The sequence below is a fragment of the Ixodes scapularis genome, unplaced genomic scaffold, assembly GCF_016920785.2.
Source record: "Ixodes scapularis isolate PalLabHiFi unplaced genomic scaffold, ASM1692078v2 PGA_scaffold8__174_contigs__length_109621045, whole genome shotgun sequence".
NCBI lineage: Eukaryota > Metazoa > Arthropoda > Arachnida > Ixodida > Ixodidae > Ixodes > Ixodes scapularis.
In genome coordinates, this window is record NW_024609883.1 from 68875429 (window position 1) to 68885712 (window position 10284).

Genomic DNA, 10284 nt, shown 5'->3' on the forward strand with positions numbered 1-10284 from the left:
CCTGTCATTCTCATTCTGTTGGTAACCACAGAAGGCGTACCAACACGTCCACATGTATTACTAAAAGCGGAAGGTCACGGCGCATTAACTGGGTTTAGATTGACCGATGAAAGCAACCGCACAACAAGACGCCATATATGCCATTCCGTTGCACTTTTAGTGCTCTCTGATTGGCTTCCATTACAAACCTGAGACAATTGGAACAATAAAAACAAATTGACACGTCTCTTGACTCGGGTTTGTAATAGAAGTTATTAACCAGCGGGGCCTAGGTTTTTACCTTTACTTCGCTTTGGTTGGCCTCATTGAATAATTACAAGATGTCTCGCAACCTGAAACCTTTGATCGAGAATCACGACAACAGAGAGCTATTGCGTTCGAGGCGGATGCGTCGCCGTCCTCTATTTTGTTGCATTATCAGCCCGTAATACGCCCCTCGAACTGTCTTCAAAAGTTGACGCAGATAGGGGAAAGGAGCATATTATCTTTACAGACGAGAAAAACTGCGCATAAGGCATTGTTGTCGACTGACTAACGGACGTTATCTGTTGACTAGCGAGCTGGTTCACTCGGAGTGATTGGGTGTGCGCCTAACGCGGGATGATGAGGGTTAGTTCGAGCCAATGAGGCGCCGAGGATGGCACGCGTCACAGCGCTTGTAGCATTTGAATCGGGTAACGGTATGTTTGGAATGTGTGACATCTAATCGCAACCTGTAGCGCAGCATTTGGGCGGGGATTGTGTTCGGCGATGCGTTGTTTGTTTTTGTGTAAAAAAAATACAGACAAACCGTAATCTTTTTTTTTAGACACCTGGGCTTCTAAACTTGTCAAACACAAAGTTGGGGCCGAAGTTGACGGAGCGCACCGATAGGCCAGTACATATTGTTAGTAACCTTCGAAAGCTTAAGGAAAAAAAGCGTGCTTGAGGCTATTTTGTTTTGCTACCGGACAAAGATTGTTCACTGCCGCGGCTGGACCGATGACCGGAGCCATGAAGCAATTCTCCTTTTAAACATGGGACTTTTAGCATAGGGTACAGTGTTATGCCCGAGTAGGGTAAGTAGGGACTATGACTCGATTGTTGCCGTATGTGACGGAACCGTAGTGGCTGCTCTATATGGCCACCTTGTGGCGCAATGTCTAAATTTATTAATTACGTAGTTAAACGTTTGGACCATATGGCCTCATTGAATTTACGAATCATACTAATAGCCTAATAGGGGACTTTAATATCGATCTATCGGGCTCGGATCCGCTCTGCGGACAGTTCCTTGATACTATTGAATCGTTCGGGTGCAATAACGTTATTACCGCACCAACAAGAATAAGTCGGGATAATGCAACCATAATTCATTTATTTATTACAAGCAACCTACCGAGCGAAACAATCTCTAGAATGTCCGCCTGTCCAGTCAATGATCATTTACCTATATTTAGCATTTTTCCTGCTCGTCGAATACGAATAGATACAAAACACTTCGTGGCTGTCACAGTTTGTAGGAGTATCAATTATGCCAATATACCGAAGTTCTATAACCTCGTTTGAAACATTAATTGGGATGATATACACACAGCAAATGTAATGCCGGTATATGCTACGAAATTTTCATAACTACGATTAAAGAATACTATGACGAGGCGTTTCTTTCGCGAAATGTTTAAAACATAAGCAAATAAGAAAACCATAGATTACTCATGACCGACACACGGGCTTGACGTCCCGGACCAGCGGCGGCGCTGCGATCGCGCCGGAGCCGGGTGGTGTGGGCAGAAGGGCTTGCGTTTTGCATGGGCGTCATAGCATTTCAGCCTGCCGCAAGACTGTGTAGCCGCTAATTGCACCTAAAAGTACAGCAAAAATAGCGGAGTGAGTTGCCACAAGCTCCCGGTGGGCTCTGAAAGGCGCAGAAGGTGGATAATATCCTAGGATCGAAAAAAATGGCCGCCTCGCGAGGACGACAGTTTGTGCCGCAAGTACTTTCTTGAAGGGAAGTGCGGCTTCCATTTCAATCTCCCTCCCGAGGCTTGCTTATGTGCAGTGGAACCGTTCTCTGATCGAGACCAGATGGATTTTGTTCCTACGGTGCTCGCACGCAGGGCACCGGCCAAGCGCGCGTCGGTGGCTCGCTACCAGTGTTGGCGGCAACGCGTTACAAGTACCGGCGTTACCGGTAAAGCGTTACTTCTTTCGGTAACGTAATAACGTGCTCGTTACTTTTTCAAGACAATAACAGGGAACGTAACCACGTTACCTATTTCGTATAACGCGTAACGTAATTACGTTACTCGCTATATATTCTTCTCAAGACCTGAAAAAAATGTATTTTTTTTTTCGTGCTTTCATACTGTTTTATTTTCAGCCCAAACGTAGCCGACGCTACGAGCTGGTGCGTACAACCAGGCATCGTCAAAAGCCCACCATCGTGGTGTTCGTCATGTTTGTGTACGTGTGCTACCATCGCTGAACCAATCATTAACAGAAAAGGCACAGTGACTTGCACTTGTGAGGCTACTTGATTAGTCCCATGAGGTCATAGCGTCGGCTGCGCCTGGACCTAAGCTGAAACGAAGTATAGGCGACAAGTCATAAATTATTGCACTACATTTCACCTGCCTTCAAAAGTCTGCTCGTCTTTTCTCAATGCCAAAAGTTCCACTTCAGAAAAACCCCAACGACCACGCTCTTCGTCCCTATGTAAAAAAAAAAAAAAAACGCTGTCGCCAAAAAAACAACACTGTTACCGTCAATTTATAAGTAAAAAGTAACGCAAAAGTAACGTGCGTTACATTTATCGGTAACGGTAACGCGTTCTTTTGATTTTGAGGTAACGTAGGTCAGTAACGCGTTCCTTTTATTGGCAAGTAACGAGTAACGTATTCCGTAATTTTTTTTGGTAGCGCCTACAACACTGCTCGCTACGCCCGTGCTACCCAGCCGAAGGAAACCGGTGGAAGAACGGCAAAAGCGTTACCGCTTGTCGTGCCTTGTGGTCATGAGTAAAACAAAATATCATGCCTTGACTTGATGAACGCTGTGTGTAATTAATCAATTAATAAATACACTTTCGCAGGGCAATAGTGTGCTGATCCACTGTGCTAATCCCGCCGGCTATGCGGATGGCGGCTCGAAGCAAATTGTAGGCCTCCAGAAGACTGCACACCTGCACCGTGTCGGCCGTGAGCAGCCTCAGCAAAAGCACTAAATAAACGACAACGTGAGCCATCGACGTCGGTGGCAGCAACTTCATATCGGAGCTCCTGCAGTCCTTGTTTATACGGATCGTGTACGTGGCAACACTGTCCGCGCACAGTTTGTCTCGATACCGCTTCCGTTCAGACTCGGGTAGTGAGCTCAAATAGTCAGGCACAACATACGACATACGTTTACAGGAAATACTACGCACAAATAAATCTATAAAAAAAGGGTATCACCTTACACCCTTTTGTCCCATATAATACACCTCAAAACTTCAGTTCGACGTACAGCGCACTGCAGTCGAACAGACCCCCCACATTTTACGAGGGGTTTGATAACGGTGCGATATAACTTGTTGAACAACTAAAATACGGATCAAAGACCACATAAAAAAAACGCTGAGTTTTCGCAGTAGTGCCAAGAAAACCCCGATTATTTTTTTCATACTCAGTAACACGTAGATTAGCTATTTTAATAAGTAGTACCACACGGCTATCAAGACCCTCGCAAAAACTTGGGGCCGTCTTTTCGACTATAAGGCGCTGTACGTCGCATTGAAGTTTTGGGGTGTATTATATGGGACAACGGGTGTAACAATACACCCCTTCTCTTCTGCGAGTGTGGAAGCGTCTCTACAACGTCAACAACGAGCGCACGCCACTCAACGTAATGGCGAAAACACGGAGAGCCTGGCCGCTTCTGCCCACATAGCCTCTGCGCATGCGCGGCCTTCAGGCCGTCTTGGTAAACAGACCTGGGCCCCGTGTCGGTCTATAGAAGAATAAATCGGCGAAATATGCTCCATGATAGTTTTATCAGAACAAAAGATGACTTGGTGCAACGCGAAGATAAAAAGATAACGAATAAGCTAAACGCAAACGTTAAGAAATCACGCAAGCAGTATTCCGGCGATAAATTCGCGCCCGTTTATAACGATCCTAAAAAAGTATGCAACGCTGTACACTCTCGAAAATTCCTCCGCGTCTGCTTACCCGCAAAACACTTGAACAGCCAATCTTTGCGATCTACGAAATCAGCTGAGCGAATGATGAGGCGTAACATCTGTTTAGATCTCAAAATGAAGTCTGTGTTGTGGCATTATGCAATGCAAGCATGACGCTTTTGCATTGCCTAATGCCACAGCGCAGACTTCATTTTTAGGTCTAAACGGATGTTCCCCCTCATCATTCGCTCGGCTGATTTCGTAGATCGCAGAGATCGGCTCTGCGTTCGCACTGGCCACGTGAGCGGCGCTCCGACGCTGATCAAAGGCCGTCGCAGCGGATGCGCGGGGGCTGTTGGGGTCGCGGCGCAGGCGATAGCGGTCATTAAATGTTTACGTGTTATTGAACCGGTGTGCTGTGTCATTCTCCGAGACGGGTAGCAGCAAGGGAAATCCCACAACTTTCAATATCTTATGAACTCGAGACTTCGGAGCAAAGTGGAAAACGCACACAGGGTCCTCTCTGTTTGTTGCGCACGTTGTTTTTCCTTATTTTATTGTTTTACTAATTGTTCGTGCATTATAATTAGGGTTTTGTGTTTTCAGTAAATACCGATAAACTTAAAAAAATAACCTCCAAAGACTTTTTTTTTTTTTTTTTTTTTTTTTCGGGGAAAACTGCTGAATTTTGAATTGGAGCTGAGGGAAATCCCTGGTTTTGAGGAAAGAAATCTTAAGCATCCTTTCTGTGACAACTCAATCCGTACTATCTGTCCGTGATGTTGCTTTTTTCTTCGGGAGCCCCGGGCCCCCGTCTTCTACTGTTGTCGATACCGGGATTACGCTTTTCAAGTGTCTGGGTCACAAGCGTAGGCTCCATGGACCCTGGAAGGGGTCAGATATTTATACACCAACTCATGTTTATAAACAAACCGGAGCGCCCCTAGCGGACGCCACCGGTGCCGTGCATGCGCGATGGGGGTGTGGGCAAGAAGCTCGCCGTCGCCCATAAACAAACCATTGAAATGCGATGTTGTCGGCGTCGGTGCGAGTCCCCCTGCCCTTTTTCGCGTTCGCATTGTTGATTCCACGTCTTCCTGGCAAGGTCTGACTACTTCAGCGGCGTCAGCGAAATTACCGAGGCTCGTTACACCGCAAAACTTCGCGTGAATAATGTGACATGCGGCGACTCATACCGCGTGGACGCCGCAGAATGTACGCTAAAGCCTGAGTCGCATGATGAGATTTCGCTCACAATTCTCAGTCCGGACGTCGGTCGGGCTGCAAAAGCGTGAACCGTAGCTGAGATGGTCGACGTCGATGCTGAAAATCTCAAGCGGAATCGGACCAAGTGAATCAGGCATAACAAGTCGGTGATGGCCACTGGTAACAATTATCAATACATCCTTGTATCTACTGTTTACATCCAGCCTGGTACCAACCTTCAAACTTGAGTCTTTTGAGGCCTGCACTTCTTGTCACAAGTACCGGACCCACGTTTGGTCAACGGGCCGGTGTCGTCTAAAAGAGCAGACGACAAGCAGAAATGTTTGAAAGAGCAGACGGCAGTTTAAACAGTCAGGCGGCCGTTTGAACTTGAAGACGCACTGAGCGTAGTCCGCAGGTGGTCCGTACAACCTCGCGGTTTTCCGCCGTTCACGTTTTGAACAAAACAAATACATTTGATGACCAGAAGTATCCGTGAATTCAATCCAAAGTGCTTCCCGCCCAAGCAATCGTGGTCGGCGGCGTCTGGTTTTCCCTTTTCACGGCACATATCCACCATCTCGGACGAACCGAGCACATGAAAACTGGCCTTCAAACCTTTCTCGACTCTTTTAGTACAGCCCCAGTCGCGGCGTTTTGACGAGAAGGCAGGTTTTTGTCAGGTTCCTTTCAAAACAACACGTCTCGCATGGGGACTTCTGCCCACAGCTCCAGACCGGAAGTGCGACTGACGCGCCACCACCGCGCCAGGACGTAACAGAGATGAGTTCGTGTATAGGTTGAGTCGCTGCATAACATTAGCCCAAATGAAGCACGATTGATTGCCTGGCGCTGAAAATAAACACCAAAAAACAACAATTCTAAAAAAAAAAATATTAAACCCTAAAAAACGTTTCCAAATTACAAGAAAATGAACCCCCAAACAAGAAACCAATTATAATAATATATAAATGCGCCAAATTTATAGTATTTTGATGTTGGTAATCCACACTATATCTCCCCCATCTCGTAGAAAAGTTCATGGGTATCAACGACCGGTGTATGGTCATACAATACCAAACGTCTGCTGCATGTCGAAAACCTGTATTGTAAAATGTATTGATATAAATAAATTGGTCATAGACAGCGGAGACAGTGGCGTAGCCAGGAATTTGTCTTGGGGGGGGGGGGGGGGGGCGGCTAAGGTGGCTGGGATGTCCATGACGTCGAGTGCGAAGAGGGGGATGGGGAGGGGGTAAAAATGCCTGTGTATAATATAGGGTCGGCTGGATTTCGGGGGAGGGGGGCTGAAGCCCCACAATCCCCCCTCCCCCACCCATGGCTACGCCCCCTGAGCGGAGACACCAAAAACGCCACTTCGCGAGACTAACTCCCTGCAGTCTATGCCTCCACATAACAAATCAGCCGATGTTAGAAGACACAGACATCCTGGGGGGGGAAGGGGAGGGGAGGGGGGGTGTATAGACAGCAAACAACGAGGGAGATTGCCGAGGAGTACCACATATCTCGACGTGGAGATGGTGCGTAGGTCCGCCCTCAATCGCTCTGTTTGATAAATAACCGGCGTTCCTGGGGGCACGTGTTTGATCAGTCACAGTGCATGACAAGGTGATAAGAATTGTTTCCTATTTATTCACGGCGATTTTTACGTGTTACGTAAAAGGCAACAACAGAGACACAGGTCTCAAGTTGAGACCTGTGTCTGTGTTGTCCCCTTTTTTCTTCTCCTTTTGTCCTACGTCTCAGGTTTTACAATGATGAAAACAGGGTTTACAAATCTAGGTTTACGAAGGCTTATACAGTTAGTAATGAAGATGTTGCGATTAACCCAATCAAAAGATGCTAATTAAAGAAGTAACAGCGAGTGCGAGTCGATGGTCGACGTCTCCCTGCGAGGTCCGTCCAAGGTGGAGGAGTTCCGGCGGTCGGCTGGCTCAATATGGGCGGGGCCCCGCTCACACGCTCACACACAGCGGAACTCCGTCCTGGGTAGCTAAACAAGTGGAGCAAAACCTTTTTGACGTAGCGGGGGAAGTGACCAAAAGAACGCCGCAAAGTTTCCTCCTCCCTGCGCGCGCTCAACTTCGCAACATTTGACGAAAAATCCCCCGCGATGCCTAGGCGGTGCACGAGAGCACGGACCTGTGCGGGGAGGCGAGCGTTCACGCCGCTCGCTGTACGTTGTCTTTGAGCTCTCTAGCGCCGACAATCCCGTCATGCCTCGCCCAGGCGAGGAGCGAGAGCAGACGACGAGAGTTCGTCTTCTACGATGCGGCATTCGCACAGCGGAACTGAAATAAAAAAAGTTAGTTTTTTGCTCGAAATCGCGTCTCGCGGGCCACAAGCTTAAGCGCGAGCTTGAATTGTAAGCGTCTGATATTTTACGAAGGGAAGAACCGACGGCCCGTGTTTTATTTGCAAAATTTGAGTCGTTTTGTAGCCGTACAGGCGCTGAAACCTACGAATGTGTAATGAAAGGCCCAGGACAGCCACAGAGGCCGCGAGATTTAGCATTATTCGTGGATGGGTGAAAAGTGGAACATTTTTCGACAAAGCTGCCACAGCAGAAACCTGTGACGCATTCACTCAGTGTCCGGGAAGGCTAAACATGGAGACGTTGCCCGAGACTCAAGCAAAGTCATATTTGAACGGCAGCTATCTTGCCCCGCCATATTTTATTTATTTATTTTATTTAGTAATACTGCTAATCTCACATGGAGATCATAGCACGTGGGGTACAAGCATAATGAAACAGAATACACAAAGTCAACTGTACAGGCACTCACATCCTCCGCCACACAGTAACAGACAGAAAAAAAAATATTACACTAAACGCGCGGCAAACAAATCAAGAGATCCCTGCTCAATTGTCTCTTGGGGAAGCTCGTTCCACTCCTCCGCGGTCCGTGGAAAAAACGAATATTTAAAACAATTATTACGAGGCATGAATGGAACTATGGAAAAACTATGTCTTTGTCTCGTAGAATAGCCCTGTGAAAAAGTTATATAATCTTGCACATTAATTTTATAATACCCATGAATAATCTGATAAAAAAATTTTAATCTGCACACCCGATTTCTTTCAGTGATCGGCTGGAGGCCAGCTCTTTGGACAAGATTTTGCACTGATGTCCTCCCATATGAATTAAATATGAACCTAGTGGCTTTGTTCTGAATTCTTTCTAGTTTTGTCATATTTAATTTTGTAAATGGGTCCCATATGACGTTACCGTATTCTAGCATAGGCCGAATGATAGTTTTATAAGCTAGTAATCTCGTGTCGGAGGTGGAGTATTTTAGAGTTCTTTTCAAAAAGAAGAGTTTACGAAGAGTATTCGAGGTAACGTAATCAATATGCTTATTCCAGCTGAGACGGTTGGTTATCCAAATGCCTAAATACTTATATTCTGAAACCTCTACTAGGATGTGGTTTCCTACATTATATTTAAACTGGAGGGGCTTCTTTTTGTGACTTGCTGACATAAAAACACTTTTCTCATAATTTATGCATATCTTCCAAGAGCCACACCATTTATCAATCAAATCTAAGTCTTTGTTTAACCTATATTGATCACTAGAATCATTTACTTCGTAATAAACTACACAATCATCAGCATACAATCTCAGTTTAACAGAAATATTATTCACAATGTCATTAATGAATAACAAAAATAAAAGAGGTCCCAGAACTGATCCTTGCGGAACCCCTGAGTCTACAGTCACCTTATACGACGAAGTATTGTTAAAATCTACGTATTGCTGTCTATAAGAAAGGTATTCCACGATCCAATTTACAAGTTGATCATTTTTAAAAATTTCGCGTAATTTGGTTGCTAACTTGTTATGCGAGACCTTGTCAAAGGCCTTCGCAAAACCTAAAAAAATAACATCAATCTTATTTCCTTTATTTATGGAGGATGCAAAGTCATGTGTCATTTCTACTAACTGTGTGGTTGTGGAATAATTACGCCTGAAACCATGCTGTTTTTGTGTAAGAACGGCATTCTCTTCAAGAAATTCAAAAATATGGTTATGAATAATATGTTCGAGTAGCTTACAGGACGTACAAGTATAAGCGAAATTGGTCTATAGTTGGCGACGAGTTCCTTGTTCCCTGTTTTATGTAATGGTCTAATTTTGGCCGTTTTCCAGTCCTTTGGGAGGGAGCCTTCAGACAAAGATTTTTTATAAATGATAAATAAATACTTAGATATCCACTCAGCGTACCGCCTAAAAAATGCATTTGGCAAGCAATGGGTCCCATAGACTTCTTTTCGTTTAGGTTCAGTAACATATTCAAAATCCCACTCTCACTTAAAACTAAATCTGAAATACTAGGCAAGTGTTCATGCCTTATACAGCTTGGCATGCTTCCATTATCATCTGTAAAAACGGACTTAAAGTGATCATTAAATGAGTTGGCAATTGCGGTATTATCATTCATAACCAGACCGTCACTAATAAACATATTAGTGATAGGGGAGGACGGCTTAATGTGTCTCCAAAACTTTTCCGGAGAAGTTCTAATAAATTGACTAAGTGTAACGTTAAAGTATTTGTACTTGTCTGAATACATTTGAGTTTTTAATTTGTCCGACAACATTGATATTTTGTTCTTGATCGCAAAGAAGCCATTCTTTCTATACGATTTTCTTGCTCGACTGATTTGGCGCTTCAAATGTATCGAGTCGCGCGATATCCATGGATTATGAGGGTTAATCTTCTTAGTTTTACAAGGAACAAAGCGCAATATACAGCTCTGAGCAAGGTTTTTAAAGTACAACCACAGTGAATTGGTACTACAACCACTAGACAGAGAAAAGCTGTGAAATTTATCAAACTCAAAGTTCAACAAGTCAAGAACGGAAACGTCATCCGCTTGTGCAAACTTTAGAACAGTAGACTCCTTCACTTTT